The sequence below is a fragment of the Scyliorhinus canicula genome, chromosome 1 (assembly GCF_902713615.1).
Source record: "Scyliorhinus canicula chromosome 1, sScyCan1.1, whole genome shotgun sequence".
Taxonomy (NCBI): domain Eukaryota; kingdom Metazoa; phylum Chordata; class Chondrichthyes; order Carcharhiniformes; family Scyliorhinidae; genus Scyliorhinus; species Scyliorhinus canicula.
This window is the reverse complement of record NC_052146.1, coordinates 36,408,977-36,436,074: the sequence shown is the minus strand read 5'-3', so window position 1 is coordinate 36,436,074 and position 27,098 is coordinate 36,408,977. Positions and strand designations below refer to the sequence as shown.

Below are 27,098 nucleotides of genomic sequence, written 5' to 3'. Positions count from 1 at the left end.
CCAGTTTAACACATAGGGCCGGGACCACCACGGTATGATAAGACACAGTCACCAACTGCCCCCCTGGGTGAGAACACTGAACTCATTGCCCCTCTGGTCATAACCAGTCAGATTAGTAAACCCAGGAAACGGGGTAAGACCAAAACTGCGCTAATATTGAATGAGGGGGAAGAAAAAGTTGATCAGGCGGAAGAGCACACCATGGTCGAGGAGGTCAGCTATGTGCCTTTTGACTCTAGGGTGTAACGAGTGTTACTCCATTTTTAAAATATAAATTTAGAGTACCCAATTCTTTTTTTTTCTAATTAAGGGGCAATTTAGTGTGGCCAATTCACCTACCCTCCACATCTTTGGGTTGTGGAGGTGAGACCCACACAGACACGTACAGTAACCTGGGGCCGGGATCAAACCCGGGTCCTCGGCGCCGTCAGGCAGCGGTGCTAACCGCTGCACCACCGTACCGCCCCGTAATACGTGTTACCGAACGAATTACTAATTGCTGCACAATAATCCAGAATTCTGGACTAAACGATGGGAAATGCAGGATTTCCATGTAGCGCACTCGATGGACATGCATTTCCTGGGAATGGCAAAATGAATCGAGGATATGTGTGAGTGCTTGCCCCAAATAATGAGAGATGGGGATTGGGCTAACCCAAAGGGCATTATTAGCTGGGATATAGCACGACAATTACATGGCAAATTTAAGAGGTTTCAAAGGTCCTGTGACCGGGTGGAAAAACTGGGGATGTACCACATCAGTTGCACAAAGGAATGGTGAATCCGTAAGGGATTATGCAGAGCGAATGTGGGAGGTCCACGTAGAGCTCTCGGGGAGTTTCCACCCCGAGTGGATTGATGAGAGTTTTTTGAGAAAGTTTAAAGAGTTTGGTCTGGAACATTAAAAGGTCATTAGGCTGGGCCTCTCCAGAGGTGAGAATTATAGGGAAATTATACGCTAGGCAGCAAAATTAGAATTTCAGGGAAATAAGGTCATTAATAATAATCTTTATTATCACAGGTAGGCTTACATTAATACGTCAATGAATTTACTGTGAAAATTCCCTGGTCAGCACATCATGGCTCCTGTTCGGGTACACAGAGGGAGAATTCAGAATGTCCAAATTACCTAACAGCACGTCTTTCGGGACTTGTGGGAGAAACCGGAGCACCCGGAGTAAACCCATGCAGACACGGGGAGAATGTGCAGACTTCAGACAGACAGTGACCCAAGCCGGAATCAAACCTGGGACCCTGTGCTGTGAAGCAACAGTGCTAACCACTGTGCTGCCGAGCAGCACCAGTAACGGCAGTAACATACAGCTGACCCCCTCAAAGGGGATGCTTTAATTGCAGAAAGGGGTGGCATGGTGGTTAGCACCACTGCCACACAAAGGCAGGGACCAATGTTCAATTCCAGTCTTGGGTGAATGTGTGAACTTTGCACATTCTCCTTGTGTCTGCATGGGTTTACTCCGGGAGCTCCGGTTTCCACCAAAGCCCAAAGATGTGCAGGTTAAGCGGATTGGCCTTGCTAAATTGCTCTTTAGTGTCGAAAGGTTAGGTGGGGTTACGGGGTATGGTGGGGGAAGGGCCTAGGTAGGGTGCTCTTTCGGAGGGTGGGTGCAGACTCGATGGGCTGAATGTCCTCCTTCTGCAGTGTAAGGATTCCATGAAGGACACATGGCTAAGGTGCCACGGAAGGGAATGCATTGTATTTTTTTTCCAATTAAGGGGCAATGTAGCGTGGCCAATCCATCTACGCTGCACATCTTTGGGTTGTGGGGATGAGACCCATGCAGACCATGCAAACTCCACACGGATAGTGACCCAGGGCCAGGATCAAACCTGTGCTAATCACTGCGCCTGGGAATGCATTATATTAACTGCCAGAAGCCTGAATGATTCATCATCAGAATGATTGATGGGCACCAAGTGGAGGAAAGGAGGGTCAGTCTCAGGCAAATTTCAGCAACATACGAGAGACAAACGCCCCTCATGAAGAATAAGTCCTGAAACATTCCAAGATCTATCTGACGAGAAATAGGTAGCACCAGCCCTCGGAACATCTTGGGCCAGGCATCCCTGTATGTTCATTGATGCACCGACAGTGCAGTATGTTAATAGATACCGGAGCATCTATTTCAATTACGGACCTGGATTTGCCCACAACCCATGCTACAGTAATGATGATATGAATAAGCAGGATACACATTTGCAAAACAGAATGAAACAATTACCTTAGAAATAGCGGACCTAGTTGTTCCCATACAAATTTGGTATGCAAGACCAATGAAGGAAATATTATGGGAATGGACATTCTGACAAAATTGGGGGTCTTAATTAGTCCTCAGGGTGGTGTTACAACCCCCTAGGCTAGTGTGTCATCAATTTCTGCCCCACTTGAACTAGAGTCGCAACACAATTGAAATAATCAATAAGTCTTATAAAAATACCTTAAATCTCTGGCCCTTGGTGTCCAATAATTGCAGTCACCAGGTTTGTAAATTTAAACACAATTACTGTTTATTTATAATAAGAACTGTAATGAAATATGCAGCAAATACAATTGGTTAACTATCATCTAATTCCTAATCCCCCACCCTCTGCACATACACACAAAACAAACAAACAGAGGGGAAGAGAGGGGTAAAAAATAAGTAAAATGAGAAAAAATTCTTTGTTTCAGATGGCTGTCTTTAGCACGCTGCCCTTTAAGCCAGATTTTCAGGTCAATATTTCTGCTTTCCAGTCTGTAATGGTTTTCACTGTAGATTCGTTCAGGTCTCTGCAGTTACACAGAAACTCACTGCCTTTCTGGAGTGAGAGAGTGGGAGAAGAGAGCAAGTCCTTCCCCTGAGTGTCCAGGATTCAAACTGTGCTCCTAACATCTGTGAAAATCATCCCTCTCAGGCAGGATCCAATCACCACCTGTTACCGCACAGAATATGGCCTTTTGGCCAATTCATTGGGCACCAACCAACCAATTGAACTGAGTCCCACCCCATCTCTCGGGTGCTGAAAGGTCTGGGTTTTTCTGTCCAAAGCGAGCAGAGTGTTCTCTGTTGTGACTTTCAAGTTCCTTATTCTGTTTGCTGCTTGACTTGTCCATAAAGCATCTATGGATAAAAAATCGTAATGGCAAAAAGGAAGAAAGGGGAAATAAGGGAATCAATAGGAAGGACCTTTATCGTGACAAAATCATCATGCAAGGGCCACTCAAAAATAACCGAATACCGATCCTCCTATGCAGTATCGCAACGGTAAACAGGGTGGACCCAGTTCCTTGGGAGCACCACGGACAATGGGGTACCTGGTGACGACAAATGAGCAGGGTCTGGGCACATCACAACCATGATTGCGAGGGAGTTAAAATTACACTGGTCCATGTCCCAGGACCAGAACAGACCCAGAGAAAACAATACCCTGTCAAACCAGAAACACATGAGACTGTTGGGGCATAATACAGAGCCTGGAGCAGGATAGGATAGTCAAGTTGGCCTAGTCCACTACTAACTCCCCTGATTGGTTCATTCAGAAACCAGATGGAACATACTGGGTAACTATTGACGACACGGCCTTAAACAAAGTAACTTCTAGAGAACACCCAATTGTAGCCAATCCAGCTCTGATATTTAACAACTTAGGGTTAAACAACACAATCATTTTTGTGACAGATAGTGCAAAAGGATTTTGGCCTTGCCACTAAATGAGGATTCCCAGAGCAAATTCGCGTTCACAGTCGGGCACAGGCAGTATTCCTGGGCATGCTTACCACAAGGGTTCCGGCAATCTTCCACTGGATGATATGTGACATGTTGTCACACAGACCTGGACAGGGGAAGCTCAGTAATCCAATATGTGGATGATCTGCTGATCGCCTCAGAGACTGCAAAGGGACACATAGGGGTGCTGTTGCACATCCTTGGTTTCTTGGAGGCAGCCATATTTGAAGTTAGCCCAATGAAAGCTCAGCTAGAGATGCAGGAAGTACAGTATCTGAGCTACACAATATCACAAAATAAATGGGAACTTCCTTGTAGTCGGGAATAAGCTACAGAAAGAATGCCCAGAGCCGTAGATGTGTAAGGAATTAGATAAGTTCTAGGATAATTTAATTATTCTAGCACTTACATAGGAGACTTTGTTAAATTGGCAATGCCCATACAAGAAATAACCAAAGTGGGGAGAGCATCACCAGACCATATAGATTGGGGTGAAGAACAGGAATTACCCTACACAGCCGTGAAACAGGCGCTCGCCCAAGCACCAGCTTTGGGATTACCATAGAACACGTTTTTCACCTGTACACACAGAATGAGGGAGGATTTTACAGCGCTTGTTGACCCAAGAGCACGGGGATCGAATGAGACCTATGGGATATTTTTTAAGAAAGTAGCTGCTTGTAGAATGTGGGATGTCTCAATGCATAGCAGCAATCGATTGTGAATCCTGGGCAGCAAAGGCCAGTGCAACCATAGTGATGAAGGGAGAATTGATCCTACATACAAAACACATTATAGTGGATTACTCAACACTGGAAGAACCGTCTCAGATAGCAGGTGGGCAGTCTGGGAAGCCATGTTGATCCCAAGGGATAAATCAGTTCAAATAATCTGTAATCGTAGAGCCAACCCTGCAGAAGGTTTGTTGATGGAGGGCAAGGAACATGTAACCAGATCAGAACACAATTGCCTAAAAGACATGACCAAGGAGAGTCCAGGGGTTTTGAATGTTTGTTGATGGGTCCTGTAGGTATATGGACGGAGTTCCCTGTACTGGATGGGCTATGACGAGGGACAGGTACAACATGAATAATTAGAGATCATGTGGATGCTGCAAAGTCACCCATGGAAGCAGCTGTAATAAAAGTCAAAACAAATCAAAAAGTGGTCAACCTCATCGAGTTAGGTAACCAATGAACAGACGAGGCAGCTAAAGATGCTGTGGCAACCAGTCCGGATATCGGGACAGCTACAAAGGGGATAGGGGAAGTAAATATTGCAAACTTGAGACACTAAGATGGAGGCGAAAAATGTGGGAAAAGCAGTGTGTAGCCAAAGAAGTAGACTAGATTTGGCAAAAGGAAGGCAAGGTGGCAAGAATTGGGGATATATACAAGTGGCTGGGGGAGCAGGAAGGTGAGCAGGTGGTGAAGATCAAGGAGAATTGGGAAGCGGAGTTGGGGGGGAGATCAATTGGGGAATATGGAGTGGGGCACTGCGAAGGGTAAACGGGTCCTCCTCTTGTGCAAGGATGAGCCTGATACAGTTTAAGGTGGCGCACAGGATGTATATGACTCGGGCGAGAATGAGTGGGTTCTTTCAGGGGGTAGCAGATAAGTGTGAGATGTGTGGGCAGGGGCCAGCTAATCACACGCACATGTTTTGTGGTTGCGAAAAATTGAGAAGATTCTGGGCGGGAGTGTTCGCGGTCTTAGCCAGGACAGTGGAGAAGGAGGTGGACCTGGACCCTTTGGTGGCAGTTTGGGGTCTTCCAATCGTTTTTTGGAACCTGAAACTTCGGAGATGATTATTATCTAAAATAATCTCCGGAGTTTCAGGTACAAAAATGATAAATTATTCCAACATGTTGGAAGAATTCTACCCCAGAGGGCATCTCTGAAGAAGACTCTTCCAATTCAGATAAATAGGTCATTTATACATTGAGAAGCACGAAGCATTGTTTGAATTCCAACATTGTCTGTTTTATATTTAAAGTAAACAAATATTTTTGATTAAAAAATTTCACAAACAAAGGTTCTACTATCCGAGGCATTTATCTGTCCTTCCTATCTCCCAGAGGTTACTCTTAGGATGCAATTTACCATCCTCATCATGCCCAATGTGGTGGGCGAGATTCAAATCAGAATATTTCAATCAACCATTAGGCTCCATACGCATGTGCTGGATTCAGCGCCGGCCCTAGGGTTGCTGGCGCCCGGGCAAGCTGAACTTCGGCGCCCGTGGGGGGGGAGGGGGGGCGTGGGGGGGGGGGGGGGCCGTGGGGGGGGGGGGCCGAGGGGGGGGGGGAGGGGGCGAGGGGGGGGGGCGAGGGGGCGGGGCGGGGGGGGCGGACCCGAGGGGGGGGACCGAGGGGGGGGGTGGGGGGAGTGGACCGAGCGGGGGTCGGACCGAGGGGGCGGACCGGGGGGGGGGCCGCCCTGGGGGAGTGCGGCCACCGCGCATGAGTTGGTTGGCACCGGCCCAACTGCGCATGCGCGAGACCCGAGTCTCTGGCGCCCCCTAGCACATGGCGCCCCGGGCGACTGCCCGAGTTGCCGGTGCCTTGAGCCGGCCCTGGCTGGATTCTCCCGCACCCGGGAACTAAAGGCCTACCTATCGAGGCCTCGACTGGGTGTCGGTTAGTACTGATCTACACAAATGTGGACCAGGCGTATTGGCACCTGGGGGATTTCCCAGGCCATTGGAGATTCCTCGGTGGTCTGGGACAGGGCAAAGTAGCACCAAGGCTCTCCCTTTCACACCTGGACACCTCGGCACTGCCAGGCTGGCACTGCAAGATGCCTGGGTGCCATGGTGGCACTGTCAATGGTCATGTCCTGATGGGCTAAGCCCATGAAAGGGGGGATGAGGGGGCTTTGAAGGGTGGGGGCTTGGGGGGTGAAGGGTGAGTATGAAGGGGCCTCATAAAGGTTGGGGGGGGGTGAAAGGTGGGGGCCCTTAAATGGTGGAGACCTGAACGGGGCAGTTGGGAGGCCTCAGCGACCTCATAGCAGGGTGTCCTCACTTGAGAGGCTGTGGGGTAATTGTTGGCGCTTTTGAAATAGTTGCTTCACAGCTCCAGCATCCCAGGTCGATTCCCGTCTTGGGTCACTGTCTGTGTGGAGTTTGCACTTTCTCTCCCTGTCTGCGTGGGTTTCCTCCGGGTGCTCCGGTTTCCTCCCACAGTCCAAAGATATGCAGGTTAGGTGTATTGGCCACGTGAACTGTCCTTAGTGTCCAAAAATGTTGGGTGGGGTTACTGGATTATGGGGATAGGGTGGGGGTGTGGGCTTAGGCTCTTTCCAAGGGCCGGTGCAGACTCGATGGTACGAATGGCCTCCTACTGCTCTGTAAATTCTATGATTCGATGAGACCTCTTGGGGGAAGTAGGAAGTAAACCTGAGCGCAAAGTGTTAGGATCCCGGACGAGAACCCAACTACCCAACTATTTGCAATTTGTAAAACCGTGAGGAAATGTTACTGTACCACAGGGGTGATAACACTGACCAATGGGTGTCTTTTATGTTAAAACAAACTTTAATTTAATCATAGAATTAGCAACAAAGAAATAGCTTTAAAGTTACAACAGTTTGTAAGTAAAAGAAGAAACCTAACTTACTTCCTCAACCTGACACTATATTCCAATTAAGCAAACCGATACATTTCAAATACCACTCATAAATAAAGATAACAACTAGGTTTCTACTTGCTTTTCTCTTTGCAGGACCTTACAGGACCAAACGGAAACACCTCTGATCAGATTAGAGTTCTAAGATCTACTAACTCTTCAGACAGACCTGACTCCTCCCATTGACTACATCATCTGTACCTAAAGCATTTTTAAAAATAGATTTAGAGTACCAAATTCATTTTTTCTAATTAAGGGGCAATTTAGCGTGGCCAATCCACCTACACTGCACATCTTTGGGTTGTGGGAGCGAAATGTGGAAACTCCACACGGAAGGTGACCAGAGGCGGGATTGAACCTGGGACCTCGGTGCCATGAGGCAGCAATGCTAACCACTGCGCCACCGCGCAGCCCACAACTGTACCTAAAGCATAAGGCATTATTTTGTCTCTACTTAGAAGATGCCCCTGGAGTAGTTTAGCCAGGACCAAAGACAATACCCCTCATAAAATATTACACCCAGTGGATCCTTCAAACCTAAACAATATTCCATTAGCTAGCTAAATGTAAACAAGTAAATGGTTCTCAAGTAAATGGTTCTCACCTGTAAATTAATGATGACCTCATATTTATGACACCTTAATCACCACTCTCGCAGGCGGCTATGCCAACATTTATTGCCATAATTGACCTTGAGAAGGTTTATTGTTTAATGTCAGGTTTTAATAACATTACTACAAAAAATAGTACCAAATATGACCATTTCTTACATTTGTCACAATAACATACATAATTATGAACAATATTGCTAAGAGGGGTTATTTTAAAAAAAACTCAAAACAATGCAACAAAGTTTGTGGTTTGCAAAACAATTGTAGCATTGCTCCATTGGTCAAAATGAGGCATTTAGATTTATTTTTAAATGTTAACAGCCCCGAACCGCATCATAAAAAGCTGATGTTGGGACTCCTCTCATACTCCCTTCAGTTCATGTTGTCTTTCCTCTCATAACCTATGTTGAAAGACTGCACAACTAATTCCCATCATGCAACATGAGTTTAAAATTTGATCTGTTCTTGAGTTGTTGGACAGCTTTTGTTTGTCTTCCTGGGGGGCATGTATGCAAAAGCAGATGCTGGAAACAGTCAGCAGGTCTGGCAGCAACTGTGAAGCAAAAAAAAAGTGTTAACCCTTCAGGTGGATGATCTTTTAACATCACAGCAAGCAGTATTTATCTGGTTAAATGTCACAATCCTGAAACCTTAACAGTTTGTCCCTCCGCTGATGGGCCTGTAGAGTATTTTCAGCATTTTCTGTTTTTATTATTGGGAGGCATTTAAGTACGTTAATAAATCTACGCCTCAGGGACTGCAGCGGTTCAAGAAGGCAACTCACCACCACCTTCTGAAGGGCAACCAGGGATAGACAATAAATGCTGGTCTAACCAGCAATGCCCATATCCTGTAAATGAATTTTAAAAATATTTAATCCATGATATTTAATCTACTTTTTTATTTATTCCTTCAATGGGTGTGAGGGTTGCTGGCAAGGCCAGCATTTGTGGCCTAACCCTAACTGCGCTTGAACTGAGTGGTTTGCTAAGCCATTTCAGAGCGCAGTTGAGAGTCAACTGCATTGAATCTGGAGTCACCTGTAGACCCTGTAGATACACAATGGCGTGCGGTGTGTACCACCTCCAATATGTATTGCTGGAACTCACCAAGGCTCCTTAGGCAGCAACTTACACATGCACTGCCATCTAGAAGGACATGGACAGCAGACACACGGGAACACCGCCACCTGCAAGTTTCCTTCCATGACTTGGAAACAAATTGCCATTCCTTCACTGTGAATGGGCAAAATCCTACAACTCCCTCCATAAGTGCATTATGGGTGTACCTACACCACTTGCAGCAGTTCAAGAAGGCAGCTCATCGTCCTCTTCTCACGATCAATTATGGGTGGGCAATAAATGGTGATCTAGCAACTGGCACCATATCCCATCAATAAAGGTCAGCAGATTTCCTTCTCTAAAGAAAGTGTATCCATCGTATATTATATCATTGATTGAATGGTACTCAAAATAATTATATTTAGAGCTGCTTGGAAATTTAGCATCTTTTATGAGGTTGCTGGTTCCCGTACCAGCCTCCCCGGACAGGCGCCGGAATGTGGCGACTAGGGGCTTTTCACAGTAACTTCATTGAAGCCTACTCGTGACAATAAGCGATTTTCATTTCATTTTTCATTGGGTCGCCTTTTAATTTGTTTCCCCAACAAAAAAATAATGCAATTCACCATTGGCTCTGCAAGCTCAAATAATTATTTTTTTTAAACCCTGCTGGAAATGTGAGATGCACAGGCGCGGCTGCCGAGGGTCAGGGCGCCAGATGTCTGAACATCTGCACCCGAGCATGAGGTGCAGCGGCAGCAACTCGACCGCCCCTGCAGCTCCTCTGCCACCTGCGCGCGAGGAGGGCTCGTGGCCCGGGGAGGGCGGGGTTTCCGGTTCCCCTCCCCCCGGGGCCCCGGAAAGGTCGCGAGCGGCGCCCGGTGCGGCTCGGTGAGGCTGAGCTGAGCCGTCGCTATCGCAACAGCTTTTTCCTTTGGGCTGTGATGTGTGATGATCGCGAGTGTGGAGCCTATCAATACTGAGCGCTTGTCTCTGCAATAACAACATTAGTAATAATAATAAAGCGGGCGAGTTCATTGGAGTGAGGACAGGTAAAGGGCACCCGCATCTTATTCACAAACTCTTTCACCAGCTGTGTAATGGTTTGTATATAGTGCCGTGGTTAATATGGTACCTTGATTTGTACACGGTGCTGTGGTTTGTACATGGTACCTTGATTTGTATATGGTGCTGTGGTTTGTATCTAGGGTGCTGTGGTTTGTACATGGTACCTTGATTTGTATATGGTGCTGTGGTTTGTATATGGTGCTGTGGTTTCTATATGGTACCTTGATTTGTATATGGTGCTGTGGTTCATATATGGTACCTTGATTTGTATATGGTGCTGTGGTTCATATATGGTACCTTGATTTGTATATGGTGCTGTGGTTTGGCAATGGTACCTTGATTTGTATATGGTTCTGTGGTTTGTATATGGTGCTGTGGTTTGTACATGGTACCTTGATTTGTATATGGTGCTGTGGTTCATATATGGTACCTTGATTTGTATATGGTGCTGTGGTTTGGCAATGGTACCTTGATTTGTATATGGTTCTGTGGTTTGTACATGGTACCTTGATTTGTATATGGTGCTGTGGTTTATATATGGTACCTTGATTTGTATATGGTGCTGTGGTTTATATATGGTACCTTGATTTGTATATGGTGCTGTGGTTTATATGGTACCTTGATTTGTATATGATGCTGTGGTTTGTACATGGTACCTTGATTTGTATATGGTGCTGTGGTTTATATATGGTACCTTGATTTGTATATGGTGCCATGGTTTGTATATGGTGCTGTGGTTTATATATGGTACCTTGATTTGTATATGGTGCTGTGGTTTGTATATGGTGCTGTGGTTTATATATGGTACCTTGATTTGTATATGGTGCTGTGGTTCATATATGGTACCTTGATTTGTATATGGTGCTGTGGTTTGGCAATGGTACCTTGATTTGTATATGGTGCTGTGGTTTGTACATGGTACCTTGATTTGTATATGGTGCTGTGGTTTATATGGTACCTTGATTTGTATATGGTGCTGTGGTTTGTACATGGTACCTTGATTTGTATATGGTGCTGTGGTTTATACATGGTACCTTGATTTGTATATGGTGCTGTGGTTTATATATGGTACCTTGATTTGTATATGGTGCCGTGGTTTGTATATGGTGCTGTGGTTTATATATGGTACCTTGATTTGTACATGGTGCTGTGGTTTGTATGGTGCTGTGGTTTATATATGGTACCTTGATTTGTATATGGTGCTGTGGTTTGTACATGGTACCTTGATTTGTATATGGTGCCATGGTTTGTACATTGTACCTTGATTTGTATATGGTGCTGTGGTTTCTATATGGTACCTTGATTTGTATATGGTGCTGTGGTTTATATATGGTACCTTGATTTGTATATGGTGCTGTGGTTTATAGATGGTACCTTGATTTATATATGGTGCTGTGGTTTGTATATGGTACCTTGATTTGTATATGGTGCTGTGGCCTTTATAGTGCTGCGGTTTGTGGGTGCTGTGGCTTTTATGGTGCTGTGGTTTTTCCATGGTACCTTGATTTATATATGGTGCCATGGTTTGGCAATGGTACCTAGATTTGTATATTATCTCTGCAGGCTGCAAAGCACATTAAGTCCCTAGGGACTTCCCCAGTCAAACCACAGACCATTAGCTTACACTTAAGAACACATTTCTTTGTCAATTTCACCTTTGGCTGCTAAAAACACACAGGCCCTGAAAAACAGAATTATTTTATTTAAAATCATGACCTTCAATCAAACACCCTCTCACCCCAGGCCTTGAACCCTTAAATTGCCCAATACTTAGAATCCAATATTCCTCAAGTCTTCCGGTTGTCACAATAAATTAAAATCTCAAGGGGGTGGAGGTGTTGATGGTGGATGGAAATTCAGGGAAAAACTGTACAGCAGTGTTCTTAAAACTTTTTTCCGGGGACCCATTTTTACCAACCGGCCGAACTTCGCGTCCCACGCCGGCCGACCTTCGCGACTCACCATTTTCAAATAAACCCCCCACCCCCACCCCACCCCACCAAACTTGTAAAAAAAATGAATAAAATAAATGAAAAAATAAAAGTTAAATGAATAAAATAAATGATAAATGAATAAAAACCACTACAGAACTTGTAAAACGAAAAGCTGCAACCGTTCAAAAAAAAAATAGCGGCCGCACTGTGCATGCGTGCCCAATTATCGTATGCGCAATGCAGCCAAATTTTAAAAAAAACATGTTTGCGGAATGCACATGCATGCTGATTATCGTGTGCACATGCTCAATGTGGCCGAATTTGTTTTAACATATTCGCGGCCGCTTGCAGCCGGCGTTATGAAAAGCGGGCTGCTGCGTGGGGATTTGTGCGATCGGGAGCGCCGCGGGCTACGGCTCCGTGACCCTCCCGACACCCAACTCAGGTCACGCCCCTGACTTTGAAGAACACTGCTGTACACGGTTAAAAACAACAATGAAACAGCACCTTGTTCATCGTGGCCAGGGACCGTAACAAGAGGTCTTTTCAAGAGTGTACTGCCAAAATTCCACCAACACCTCTCCTATCCCACCAGGTGCGACAACACTCTCGACCACTGCTGCACAAAAATCAAAGGAGCCTACCGTTCCATCCCCCGACTGCACTTTGGAAAATCAGATCATAAGACGGTGCTCATTCTCCCAGCATACAAACAGGAACTTAAGTGGGAGAATCTGGTTAAGAAGGATGTGCAGTGGTGGTCCGAGGAAACAGAAGAGCTCTACGTGACTGCTTGGAGTCAGTGGACTGGTCCATGTTTAAGAACTTTGTGACCACCACCGTTACAGACTTCATCAGTAAATGTGTGAACAACTGCATGCCAAAGAAAGTAGTGCATACGTTCACCAACTCAGAAACCATGGCTTAATCAGGAGATTGACTCCCTTCTGAACGCCAGGTTTGAGGCGTTCAAGTCAGGCGACGTTGATCTATACAAGAAATCGAGGTACGAACTCTGCAAAGACATTTGGGATGGACCAAGCTAGAGTCACAGACTAGTGTTACAGACTCTTGGCGGTCGTGCCAAGGCCGAAACAACATAGCGGGCGACAAAGCAAAGCCGAGCTGGATCTCCGGCAACAGCAGACCACTCCCTGATGAGTTCAATGCGTTCTATGCTCTGTCGGAGCCGGAAATCATCAAACCACTGTCGACTGCCCCAGCAGCCCCGGACACACCCATACCCACTATCACAGCTTCCGAAGTCAGATCGGTCTTCCTGAAAGTGAATCTTCGGAAGACGATGGGCCTGGATGGGGTCCCTGGTCATGCACTCAGATGCTGCGCGGACCAGCTGGCAGATGTGTTCGCTGACATCTTCAACCTCTCCCAACTCTGTTCTGAGGTCCCCATCTGGTTCAAGAAGACCACCATCATATCAATACCAAAGAAGAACTAAGCAATACGCCTCATCTGGTGCCCCTGACTTCAGTCGTAATGAAGTGCTTTGAAGGTTGGTCATGAAGGCACATTAACTCCATACTCTCAGAATGCCTAGATCCACTACAATTCGCATACTGCAGCAACCGGTCCACAACAGATGCCGTTTCCCAAGCCTTACACTCATCCCTGGAGCATGACGACAACAAGGACTCCAACATTAGATTCAATTTATTGAATATAGCTCCTCCTTCAATACCATAATCCCAGCCAAGCTCATATCAAAGCTCCAAAATCTAGGATTTGGCTCCTCACTCTGCAACTGGATCCTTGACTTTCTGACTCGTAGACCACAATCAGTAAGAATAAACAACAACACCTCCTCCCAAGATTGTCCCCAATACCGGGCCCCCGCATGGCTGCGTGCCTATCTCCTACTATACTCCCTATACACACACGGCTGGGTGGAAAAATTTGGTCCCATGTCCATCAACAAGTTTATTAACGATAAACCACAATGGGTCGGATCAATGAGTCAGAACACAGGAGGGAGATAGGAAAACCTAGTAGAGTGGTGTAACGACAACAACCTATCCCTCAATGCCAGAAAAACTAAAGAGCTGGTCATTGACTTCAGGAAGCAAAGTACAGTACACACCCCTGTCTGCATCAACGGGGTCGAGGTGGAGATGGTTGACAGCTTCAAATTCCTAGGTGTGCAGATCACCAAAAATCTGTCCTGGTCCCCCCATGCCAATGCTACGACCAAGAAAGCACAACAGCGCCTATTCTTCCTCAGGGAACTAAGGATATTCGACATTAACCCGTACCAACTTTACAGGTGTACCATAGAAAGCATCCTATCTGGCTGTATCACAGTCTGGTATGGCAACTGCTCGGCCCAGGACCGCAAGAAGCTTCAGAGTCGTGAACACCGCTCAGTCCATCACACGACTCCCATCCATTGACTCTATCTACACCTCCCGCTGCCTGGGGAAAGCAGGCAGCATAATCAAAGACCCCCCCACCCCCACCCGGCTTACTCATTCTTCCAACTTCTTCCATCGGACAGGAGATACAAAAGTCTGAGAACACGCGCAAACAGATTTTTAAAACTGCTTCTTCCTCGCTGTTCCTGGACTCCTAAATGACCCTCTTATGGACTGATTTGATTAATACTACACTCCTCTGTGCTTCACTCGATGCCGGTGTCTATGTATTTACATTATGTCCCTTGTTTTGCCCTTTTACGTATTTTCTTTTCATGTACTAAATGATCTGTTTGAGCTGCACGTAGAAAAATACTTTTCTTCATTGTACCTTGGTACACGTGACAATAAACAAATCCAGACAAGGGTGGGAAATGTGAGATGCCAAATTTTGAATTCCTGACGGCAAGTTGAGTTGTGGAGGTGAAGTCAGTGCCATGTTTGCGCCGTGTCCAGCATTATCTTAGCCTGTGACGGGTCATACTTGTAATGTGTTTGCATGCCATGAATATTCATTGTTATGGTGTGTTATGATTATGCATCTTCTTTAAATCTATTGCTGATATCATCAATAAGTACAGTTGTTACTTGTTCGTCGGGTAATCGAGGGGGAAGTGGGAAGGGCCTGATATCCTGGTTGTGGTGAGATCATATCATACAAAATTGGAGCAGGAGTAGGCCATTTTGCTCATTGAGTCTGCTCTGATCATTGAATAAGGCCATGGCTGATTTTTTATTTTTGTGGCTTTAATTCCCCTGACCTGTCGGCTACCCCTCCCATTTGGGTAGCACAGTGTTAGCACAGTTGCTTCACAGCTCCAGGGTCCCAGGTTTGATTCCCGGCTTGGGTCACTATCTGTGTGGAGTCTGCACGTTCTCCCTGTGTGTGTTGGTCTCCTCCGGAAGCTCCGGTTTCCACCCACAGTCCAAAGATGCGCAGGTTAGGTGGATTGGTCATGCTAAATTACCCTTAGATGTCCAAAAAAAAGGTTAAGTTACTGAAAAGGTACTAGGTTACAGGAATAAGGTGGAGGCGTGGCCTTGAGTAGGGTTCTCTTTCTAAGGGCTGTTGCAGACCCGATGGGCCAAATGACCTCTTTCAGCACCGTAAATTCTATGATAATCTGACTATAGCCTTGAACACATTCAATGATCCAGTCTCCACTGACTGCTCTCTGTTGAAGAGAGTTCCAAAGTCCAATGGCCCTTAGAAAAGATACAATGTTCACCAACTCCATCTCCCTCCCTGACGACTGTCTGAGGCTGTCTACCATTTGCAAATCTGGTGGAATATTTGAGTTTCCAGCCACATCTGTGCACGGACCACCTATTCGTAACATTGTTGTCCCATTTCACCGTGCCTCAGCTTTGCTCCTCCAACGCTCCTCCGTGCCTTAGCTATCTCTAAACTTGACTGTTTCCATTTCACTCTTGGCCACCCTCCCACAATCTATTCTGGTGCCACCCAACACTCTGCTGCCTGTATTCTTACTGGGTGTCAAGTCCCATTGTTGCACGTTTTACTGTGGTTGTAAAACGCGTTTATTGGAGTGTATTAACACGCCTCCGAGTTCGACGTGTGCTTAACACTACTGGGCTCTGTTGTATGTAATTATTTAGCTCTGGAGTCGCCAGTTGCCGTATAGACAACGTCACAAGTATTCCAAGGTCAAGTTCAAAGTAATAAAGACGATACACCGATTAGTAAGGTTCAAACGATCAATATTTATTATACAGTTATAATAAATATTCATACACACACTAAGAGACTAAGCTATAACTAAACTTAAGTGAACAGAATACTTATCTAACAGGAACAGGCAAGGTCAGAGAACGAGGCCTTCGTCCTGGTCTTGTACTGCAGCCTTCAGCAAGCGTTCTGGTACTTGGGAGTCTAGTGGGCTTGGATCGCGTAGCGAGCGTTGAACTTACGGTTTCGGCGGCTGGTGCTCAACGGCTGGAGTCAGGATGCAAGATGTCAGTCAGAGCCGGAGCACGAGTTTAACAGACCGGGCTCTGTGGGGAATTTGCTTTTATACCCCTCTCTAATGTCCTTGCCCCCTTCTAGGCGGGCTCTACCTTTCGGTACCGATTGGAGCGTTTCCAAACGGCTACCTTCGAAATCCTCCAATGCGGGGGCTTCCCTCGATGTTGGGGGGTGGTTTCGATATTCGTTACTCTGGTGCCATCTTGTTTGCACAACCAATTAAGTGTTACATTGAGATGGAAATGTTGCCATTGTGTGTGCCTGGATCTGGGCTGCCTCATCAGAATGTTAAGCGCTTTGCCATTAACACCTTTGGCTTGGAGATCTGCACCTGGCCAGAAAACTGGTTTGCTGCTTGCAAAATGCTAATTAGTTGAGAGCAGGCTGTCTGTTCTCGCTAAACAGGCTTTTCCTTCTGTCTTCCATTTTAGTTTGGCTCAGTGTCCATTTTGCGTGGCCAGCATGGCTACATTCCCTCCTTGTGATCCTCACAATCATACTATTGTGAAGGATCACCTATGTACGTTGCCTTCCTTGTGTTCTGACCTCTTGCCAGTTCCTGTTCTACTCTATTCCTAAACTATGGGAAGAAGAAAAATTTTTAACTAACATTTCTACTTGGCCCTATGTCAAAGGGACATGCATTACTACAACTGGGAACCTCTACCTATCACTATTAACCTTAACCTTAACTTAACATTTCATCACTCTAAAATCTTAACCATTCACACCACAACATCACACTTCCCAACTCGGCAGTCGAGTATGGAACAATATAATACATGGCTGAATTTTTTTATTTACAGAGTGTTGTAATCAGTGAGGGGTTGAGGGGTTTGGTGGAATCCGAAGATGGGGGATTGAACTCTATAGATGGGTGAGGTGCTGGAACGAGAAGCTCTCCTCTTCCATTTCCTCAACCTGAGGGTCTGCACTAGTATGATGAGGATCGCGATCACCAACAGTGATTCGATTATATAGGACATGGAGTACCACGTCATGAATTTAGTGCACCAGGTCTGAACCTCGCTGATCAGAGCTGAGCACTGGGGGTTTGCTGTAATTGAAACATTTACGGTGGGGGTTGTGGGGGAAACGTGTCTTGTTTCCACACATATACATATGACATTTAGAAACAATAGGTGGGTTTCCATCATTTTGCTGTTCTTCTTCTTTCTCTTCCTTCTTCCTCCGGTATTGACAATCCTGGCTTCGACCTCTGTCCCGTCCTTTGAAACCTTTGGGATCAAGCACAGTATCTGTCAATACACAGTTTAAGACCTTTACTTGTTAGTGCATCTGTCTTTCAAAACCCAATTGACCCTTTAAAATGACTGGCTAAGTCACACCCTGTGACTCCCCTCATTTTTTTTTTTCAAAAAGCGAATTTAAAGACCAGCATACACCTAACAATCCTTCCTTCTGCGAGCCGTCTCGCAGGCTTTGCTGATTTACCATCCGAATGTTCCCGGATGTAAATAGCATGTGGGATGGCGGCCGAAGGGCTACCTAACGTAAAATGAAAACAAACTTTGAAACAAACATCCGAATGAGTTGCGTATGGGCCGCGACGGGTATGAGTTGGATGGAATCCCCGGGTAGGGCGTGCTGTGCCATACCCGAGCTTGGCTGACCAAGGGTTGGTTCTCAGACAGGGCGGGTCCTCAGTGCCGTTTGTCCACTGCCTGAGTAACCTGGAAAGAAAAACGGGTATGAATGTGTTGACCATGACTTGCAGCCTCTATTTCGCCGAATAGAGGGGCACCTAAAAACCAAGGGAGCCAAGATGCTCCAACTGAGGACATCACTGAAGTTCTCAGAGATATCTGCAGATAAACTATTTGGCGTGTGGCCTTACAACTTTGGAAAAGATCTCCAATCAAACCGAAGTTCTCAAAGGTATCTGCGGATAAACTAACGTGTATGTGAGGTGGTCACAATCTTTTCAGCTGAAAAGAAGATGTCCATCCTCCAGCTGAACAATGTACAATCCTGAGACAAACAAACATAAAACGAAGACAAACATACGTGCAGGTTCCATCAGAAAGGACATCGTTTCCCTCAAACGATTCCTATCTTACATCATCTGGACACCTCACTTTGATTCTGCCTCTGTGAACAGGGTCACAAAGGGGTTGCCGTGTCGGGATTCAGACATTGCGTCGTCCTGCTCTCCCGGATCCCACACCCTTGTGTGGATCAGGCATGAAACTTTGGAATTGTGTGACCGGGGGTCACTCTCGTCATTGCGGACAAGTCTGTATGAGTTGTCCCTGTGCCATTGTGTAGTGTCGAGTGTGTTGTCGGGGTAGTCGGGGTCGGGTGGTGGTTCTGGGTTTTTAAGGTAAGTGACTTCCATGGGGTCACTGGAGTCGGGGTCGTAGTTGGTGCAGTGTGGGTTGTATGGCTGTGTGCTGTCGCTGTCTTCAGAGTCAGTGTCAGTCCTGCTGTCTCTGCTGTGGCAGCTTGTGGGCGTGTCGGGGCGTGGTCTGTTGTGGTCTGGGGGCGGAGTCGTGGGCGAGTCCGTGGATGAACTGGTCTGTGAGGGGGATGGTGGAAAAGTGTCTCTGGTGGGCGGGGTGAAGTGTTCTGCTGCATCCAGCAGGACATGGTGAGCATGGTTGGCCTGTGTTCCATATGCCTTTAACTGGTTTATATGGAACCACGCGGTCTTCCCATTAGGATATTTTATCCTGTAAACGGAGGGGCTAATTTTGTCCGAAATTGAGTAGGGACCGGAATATTTTGGAGCCAAAAAACTGCTGGGGTTATAAACCGATAACATTACCTGTTGCCCAACCTGGAATTCTGTGGTGTGGACGGTCTTATTGAAACAGGCAGTGCGTTGCTGTTGGCGTTTCCCTAGCTGGACTGCGGCCGCGATCTGTGCAGACCTCACAGTCTCAACTAGATCTTTAACTGCCTTTTCATGTGTGAGGGCCGTCACTTCGGGGCTTGTCATGTCCAGTCCTAAAAGGAATTCTGTACCTTTCATAGGGCGTCCGGTCATGAGTGTATGTGGTGTGTATCCTGTAGATGTGGAGACAGTGTTCCTTATGAACATAAGTGCAAATGGGAGCACTGAATCCCATGTGGAATTATTCTCTTGAACCATTTTCCTGAGGGTCGTTTTTAGGGTCCGATTCATGCGCTCCACAATCCCGCTGGACTGTGGATGATACGCAATATGGAAGATTTGTTTTATGCCGAATATTGTCAGGACGTTCCTCATGACCCGTCCTGTAAAGTGAGATCCCTGGTCCGAATCGATACTTCGGGGTAAACCCCATCTCGTGAAGATGTGGTGGGTCAGGATCTTTGCAGCTGTCTTTGCTGTATTTGTTCGTGAGGGAAATGCCTCTACCCATTTGGTAAAGGTGTCGATGACCACCAGAACGTATTTATAGCCATTCCTACAAGGGGGCAATGGACCTATAAAATCGATCTGGAGGTTTGTCCAAGGGCCGTTAACTGGGCGAGTATGCCGAAGTTGTGCCTTCTTAGAATACCTCTCCGGGTTATTCTGTGCACAAATAAGGCAATTCTCTATGTAATGTGTGACATCAGTCCTGAGATTAGGCCACCAACAGAGTTGCCTGAGGTGCCTCGTTGTTGCATCAATTCCCTGATGCCCGTGTCCGTCATGGAACAAGGCAATCATCTGATTCCTGTCCTGCTTCGGGACCACATAAAGTTGGTCCTTAATGATCACACCCTCATGTGTGGTCAGTGTGTGTTTAAGGTGCTCGTACGCAGGCACAAAGTTTCCCTTGAAAACCTCCCTGAGGTCTCCGTCCTGTTTCTGTGCTGCTACGAGATCTTTAACCTCTGTTTGTGAGACTTGTACTGCACTCACAGGGGCGCTAGCCGGTGCGCTAGCTGGGGGGGTCCATAAGTGTCCTCTCCTGGAACCTGCCTTAGCCAATGCGTCGGCTTTTACATTCCCAGGGGGTGATGACCTATGGTGGCTGCGAACTTTTATAATGCCGAAGGTCCTGTCCTTCGCTTTCTCTAGGATATGCTGGAGTAAGGGGGCTGATGGAAGGGGTTTTCCGTCTGCGGAGACAAAACCTCGTGTCCTCCACAGGGGCAGAAAATCTGTTAGGCTATTGCAGACATATAAGCTGTCTGAATATATGTCTGCTGGGCTGGGGAAAGAATCGGGGTGGTCCACTATATACGCTATGGCCGCTAGCTCTGCTGCCTGCGCGCCTAAGTGACCTGGTAACTTAAGAGCTATCTCTTCGAGAGCGCGCCCCTGCGCGTCCTCTACATAGATGCCGCATCCTGTGATACGCTCACCATTTAAAACTGTGGAGGAACCGTCTACATAAATCCTCAAGGGTCCACACGTGTCTGTGGGCTGGGGGCTTTGTTTTGGGTTCCCTATCTTCCTGGGGGGTGTCTTTGCGATAAAGGGTCCTGTGTTATGCAGGGGAGCTACAATTTCACAGTCATGGGGCTGTCCGGGGTATTGGAGATCGTCTGCTAAATATGTGTGTGTGCGTGTCCGTTTTACTGTAATGTCCCGTCCTTGTAAAAGTAGGGTCCACCTAGCTGCCCTAATCTGGCTAACTGAACCGTCCTTCAGTCGACCGTCTAGTAGTAGCTGTGTGGGTGTGTGTTCGGTTAGAATGGTGATGGGGTTTAGTCCGGTTATGTATGAAAAGTACTGTACTGCCCAGAAGACAGCAAGGAGGTGCCTCTCACAGGCTGAAAATCCTTGTTCTACTGGGTCTAGCAGTCGGGAGGCATAAGCCACTGGTCTTAGCTGCTCGTGCCGTTCCTGAAGCAACACGGCCGAGAGGGTCAGATCGGTGCTCGCTACCTCTATTGCGAAAGGGGAAAGTGGGTCTGGGACTAGCAGCGCGGGTGCTGCACTAAGGGCTCGTTTTAACTCCTCCACAGCCTCTGTATGCTGCGGAAGCCATTCCCAGGGGGCTCCTTTCTTAAGGAGGTCTGAAAGTGGGGCGGCTTTTGTCGCGAATCCGTCGATGTGGTTCCGACAATAACCAACCAGTCCTAAAAACGACCGGAGGGCTGATACATTTTGGGGAAGGGGCAATTTGACGATCGAATCAATTCTTTTGAATTCGATCTCGCGTTTGCCGTGCGTGATGACTGTTCCCAAATACATCACTTTATCTGCCAAAATCTGGGCCTTTTTCGGGTTAACTTTACAGCCAATTTCAGTCAAGAGTTCCAGGAGTTCGGCCAGAAGCGAAATGTGCTCTGCCTTTGTGTCTGTCTGCAGTAGTAGGTCGTCTACATACTGTACCAGACATTCGGGGCGGGAAAATTTTTCTAGTCCACTTGCCAGCTGTCGGTGGAAAATGGAGGGTGAATTGTGGAATCCCTGTGGGAGGCATGTCCACGTATACTGCTGAGTTTTAAAAGTGAATGCGAATTTGTATTGGCACGCTTTTGCCAATGGTATGGACCAGAATCCGTTACTGATATCCAATACCGTGAAGTACTTGGCGGTGAGACCCTGCTTGAGCATGGTCTCGGGACTAGTAGCTACCGTTGGGGCTACTGCGGGGGTTACTTTGTTGAGTTCCCGATAATCGATGGTCAGACGCCATGATCCATCGGGCTTCCTCACTGGCCAAATAGGGGCATTATTGGTGGAGGCTACCGTTCTCAGTACACCTTGGTCCAACAAGCTACCTATAACCTTTTCTATTTCCACCTCTGCTTCAAGGGGAAATCTATATTGCTTTTGCGGTCGGGGGTCCTGTCCGGTAACATGAACTTGTCCAGTCATTCTGCCACAGTCATGACGGTGACTTGCAAATGCTGTCCTGTGTTTGTTTAGTAGGGCCTTAATTTGTCGGTCGGTGTGGAGTGTAGTCAGGTCGAATGAGTACTCTCCCACTGCGCTAATCCGATTAGCGTAGTCTCCTACTGTGAGGGTGGCTGGTGCTCTGTCTGATCTAGCCATTCGCCAGACACACTGGTTCACTGGGTCGAACGACAAGCTGTGTGTGTTCATAAAATCAATCCCTAGGATGTGTTCTGCTGTCCTGGGAAGGTTTACTAGAACTACGGGGTGCCTTGTGCTAATGTTCCCTAGCTGGATCGCTACGGGTGCTGTGATATGTCCCTGCTGCGAGTGTCCGGTGAACCCGCTAAGTGTGATGGTGGAGGTGGTCGGCCACGTGTCTGCGTGTGCCGTGATCGTAGAGTTAATGGTGGTGCGGGATCCTCCTGTGTCCCACAGTAACTCTATGGGCTTCCCTTTTACTCTTGCTGTGACTACGGGTCTCCCTGATGAGTCCCATAGTGTGTCACAGACCCAAGTGGGGGAGCCCGAACACCGTCAGTTCGTCTCGTCCACATTGGTGGGTCCTGACTGTACTGCTACATTGTGGATGGGTTTTGCCTTACTGCGGTTCAGAGTGCCTGTCTGCTGGCCTCTCTGAGATCGCTGGGGTGCATTGCACTCTTTAGCCCAATGCCCTAACTGTCCACAGTTATAGCATTCCTGTCCTTTCTGCTGAGGGCTGTTCTTGCCTTCATTTACCCATGCGGGCTTCTGGTGCTCTCTGACTGCTTGAATATCTGCAGCAGCCTGAGCCTCTTCTGGGGATCTAACTTTGCCTTTTGCCTGAAGCGATTGCTCCCAAGCGCGGGACAATCTTTTCAGGACCCATTTTTCGTTATGGGCCTCTTCTGAGGGGTCATAGCTATTGCAAGCGCTCTGTCCTGCTTCTGTTGCGTGTGAGATAATTGTGCGCGTCCACTTAACCATGTTTTCGCGGGTTAAATGCGCTCTATCTAACTGTCCAAAAACTGCGCTGAAATGAATCCACAGCCTTCCTGCGAATGCTGTGGGGTGTTCGGATCTTTTCTGCCTGCACTTATTCAATCCTTCTACGGGGTCACCTCTATTGTACCCGATGGCATCTAAAATGGCGGTGTGCATCTCCTCTAGGCTGCCTCCTGCCACGTTCTGTGGGTCGGGGAGGGCTGCTACTACACTCTGGTCTAAACTCAGCACTGTGAGCTTAACCTGCTCTCTCTCATCCAGGCCGTACATGGTAGCCTGCTGCTTTACTTTAGCGAAAAACTGGTGGGGGTCTGCGGTGGGGAGGAACGGAGTGATCTTTTCACACGCGTCCCTTAGCTGGGTTACTGTTAAAGGGGTGGTGTAGGTTATGTCCGGGGCGCCTTCTGATTCGGCTTTTCTCTGCGTGGTTACGGGATTCATGGGTGCGGTTATGGTCTGAGCTGTGGGGGGTTGTGGTGCCTGTCGTTTCTGCTGAGCTGCTGGCGCACATGTTCCCTGAACATAACGCTGCGCTGTCTCGCTTAATTCCTGCCAATCTGGGGCATTTTCCCCATCTAACTGTGCTCCAAAGGTGCTTTGGAAGCCATTCTGCACCGAAAGCAGAGATTGCAGTTCCGCAATCTGTTTCCTGCATTTCGCGTGGTCAACTGTGCTTTGTCTTTGTTCGGTCGTTGCAGCATGGAGTGCTCTCAAAGCTGCTTTGAGATCAGAACATTGCCTCTGCAATGCCTCCACCTGCTTTTCCGATTCCTGTCTTATCAGAACGGCACGTTGCACGTCCTGATAGGCTTTCTCATACTGGGTCTGGGAACTGTTCAGATGAGCTAGACAAGACTGATGAGCCCTTTTGGCATCATCCACCTCTCTATCCTTCTCTGCCAACTTCCCTTTGAGATCCAGATTCTCCTTCTCGATGTCCCTGACATCGACCTTACTCATCCTATTCCTCTCTTCTAAATCTGTCCGGAGCCTCCTGATGACCTCCTCTGCGCCTCGCAACTGTGCCAAACAGGACACAATCGCCATCGGCTTGCGTGCTTTACCTAGATTCTTTTTGTGTATTTGAGAGAGGTTCTCCCACCAAGTATGACCTATACTCCCGGGACCTGTCTCCTCATTTGCACAAAACTCTTTCCAAAGGGGCCATCCCTTTCCCTGCAAATATTTGCGGAGTTCCAGCTCCCATGTGGGACACTGGCCTACTCTGCTACTGCTGCTGGTCGCTGCGACCACAAACTTTGCTGGATCCATCAGACGTTCCATTGCCTGCATGGCCATTTCCTCTGACTCACTTTGTATAATTTGGAACAGGGGGTTGTTGGGGTTGTGTTTCGAGAAACGGGTACGGCTTACGCTATGTTCCGTTAACAAAACTACCGAAAGTTTGTCGCAACAAAAAGCTTTCAGTTTTACCTTACAGCCCTGTTAGTACGCATGCACTAAACACACTTCCGAATTACGCTTATTATTTTGAACACCTTGAATACTTGTGATCTCTTTCTTTCTCTGCAATTTGGAGTTCTAATTCAAATTTCAGGGTCCTGGACGGTGTGGGGTTTCCACTTACAACCGTGTCCTGCCGCGGTCGCCACTAAATGTTGCACGTTTTACTGTGGTTGTAAAACGCGTTTATTGGAGTGTATTAACACGCCTCCGAGTTCGACGTGTGCTTAACACTACTGGGCTCTGTTGTATGTAATTATTTAGCTCTGGAGTCGCCAGTTGCCGTATAGACAACGTCACAAAAATTCCAAGGTCAAGTTCAAAGTAATAAAGACGATACACCGATTAGTAAGGTTCAAACGATCAATATTTATTATACAGTTATAATAAATATTCATACACACACTAAGAGACTAAGCTATAACTAAACTTAAGTGAACAGAATACTTATCTAACAGGAACAGGCAAGGTCAGAGAACGAGGCCTTCGTCCTGGTCTTGTACTGCAGCCTTCAGCAAGCGTTCTGGTACTTGGGAGTCTAGTGGGCTTGGATCGCGTAGCGAGCGTTGAACTTACGGTTTCGGCGGCTGGTGCTCAACGGCTGGAGTCAGGATGCAAGATGTCAGTCAGAGCCGGAGCACGAGTTTAACAGACCGGGCTCTGTGGGGAATTTGCTTTTATACCCCTCTCTAATGTCCTTGCCCCCTTCTAGGCGGGCTCTACCTTTCGGTACCGATTGGAGCGTTTCCAAACGGCTACCTTCGAAATCCTCCAATGCGGGGGCTTCCCTCGATGTTGGGGGGTGGTTTCGATATTCGTTACTCTGGTGCCATCTTGTTTGCACAACCAATTAAGTGTTACATTGAGATGGAAATGTTGCCATTGTGTGTGCCTGGATCTGGGCTGCCTCATCAGAATGTTAAGCGCTTTGCCATTAACACCTTTGGCTTGGAGATCTGCACCTGGCCAGAAAACTGGTTTGCTGCTTGCAAAATGCTAATTAGTTGAGAGCAGGCTGTCTGTTCTCACTAAACAGGCTTTTCCTTCTGTCTTCCATTTTAGTTTGGCTCAGTGTCCATTTTGCGTGGCCAGCATGGCTACACCATTCACCCATCACACTGCAGCTCTGGTGCAGTCCAAACAATGACTCACATTGTCAAAGAATGCTGACCAACCTTGAAGACGGGATTAAAGAATGCTTGACTCTGTTACCATGCACGCGCAAAATAAATATATCACCCCTGTGCTCTCTGTGACACATTAGCTCTTGTTCAAGCAACACCTCAATTTTCAAATTCTCAGCTTTGTTTTCAAATGTCTCCAAGGCCTCATCCTTCAATATCTCTGTAATTTTGTCCAGCAGCCCTTGGCTATCTGCGGCCATCTAATTCTGGCTTATTCTGCATCTCTGATTTGGTGGCCATACCTTCAGCTGCCAAGGCTTGAAGCTCTGAAATTCCTTCCTGAAACCTCTGTTTCTCTCTAACATTCTTTAATTCCCCCCCCACCCCCTTGACTGTCGCAGACGGCCATCCCTCTGATACTGAAGAAAGATCATGGTCTGGAGCAGTGTGGATCCTACCATCCGATATCTTGCTAAATGTGGATGCTCAGTTGTTGGAGAAGGTGTTGGCTTGGCGAACTGAGAACTGTGTCCCCGGGGGTGATGGATGAGGACCAAACGGGGTTTGTGAAGTGGAGGCAGTTGTTGGCAAATGTGAGGAGGTTGATTAAAATGATTATGATGTCCCCGGAGGGGCAGGAAGTGGCAGTGGTGATGGATGTGGAGAAGGCTTTCAACCGGGTGGAGTGGGAATATCTGTGGGAAGTGTTGGGACAGTTTGAGTTTGGGCAGGGGTTTGGGAATTGGTCCGTTTACTGTATAACTGCTGGTCACAAGTGTGCAGGTGAGTTTGGGATATTTCAGGTTACTTTGTGGGACAAGGCATAGGTGCCCTCTCTCCCCGTTAGTTTTTGCCTTAGCTATAGAGCCAAGAGCCTATGGCGCTTAGAGCGTTGAGAGATTGGAAAGCGATTGTGCCGGGGGGGGGGGGGGGGGGGGGGGTACAGGGTAAACACGGGAAAGAGCAAGTTTTCCCGAATGAGACCAGAGGACAGGAGTGGGGGTTGGGGAGCTGCCGTTCAGGGTGGTGGGAGCGGGTTTCAGGTACTTGGACATCCAGGTGGCATGGGGTTTGGCACAGCGGCATAAGTCAAATCTGACTCAGTTGGTGGAGCAGATGAAGGGGGATTTTAAAAGGTGGGATGTGCTGCCACTGTCGTTGGTGGGACGGGTGCAGACAGCGAAGATGACGGTGCTGCCAAGGTTCCTATTTTTATATTTCAGAACCTCCTGATCTTTGTCCCGAAGTTATTCTTTAAAAAGGTCAATGCTTCATCTCCGGTTTGAGTGGGCGGG

At 47.3% G+C, this 27,098-nt stretch overlaps 1 protein-coding gene and 1 long non-coding RNA gene across 2 annotated transcripts in view; one reads left to right on the top strand and one right to left on the bottom strand.

Moving 5' to 3' along the window:
• Positions 1-8,181: 8,181 nt before the first annotated feature.
• On the bottom strand, positions 8,182-9,474 carry LOC119956700. The gene is made up of 2 exons (XR_005458668.1): positions 9,257-9,474; positions 8,182-8,517 (listed from the first exon to the last, which is right to left on the bottom strand). It is a non-coding gene; the product is annotated as an uncharacterized LOC119956700 (long non-coding RNA).
• A 376-nt stretch (positions 9,475-9,850) lies between these two features.
• LOC119956611 (ABC transporter B family member 1-like) overlaps positions 9,851-27,098 on the top strand; it is a 309,180-nt gene continuing 291,932 nt past the window's right edge. The window contains exon 1 of the mRNA XM_038783984.1: positions 9,851-10,077. The gene's annotated coding sequence lies outside the window, so the exon portion shown is untranslated. The remainder of the gene's footprint in view (positions 10,078-27,098) is intronic.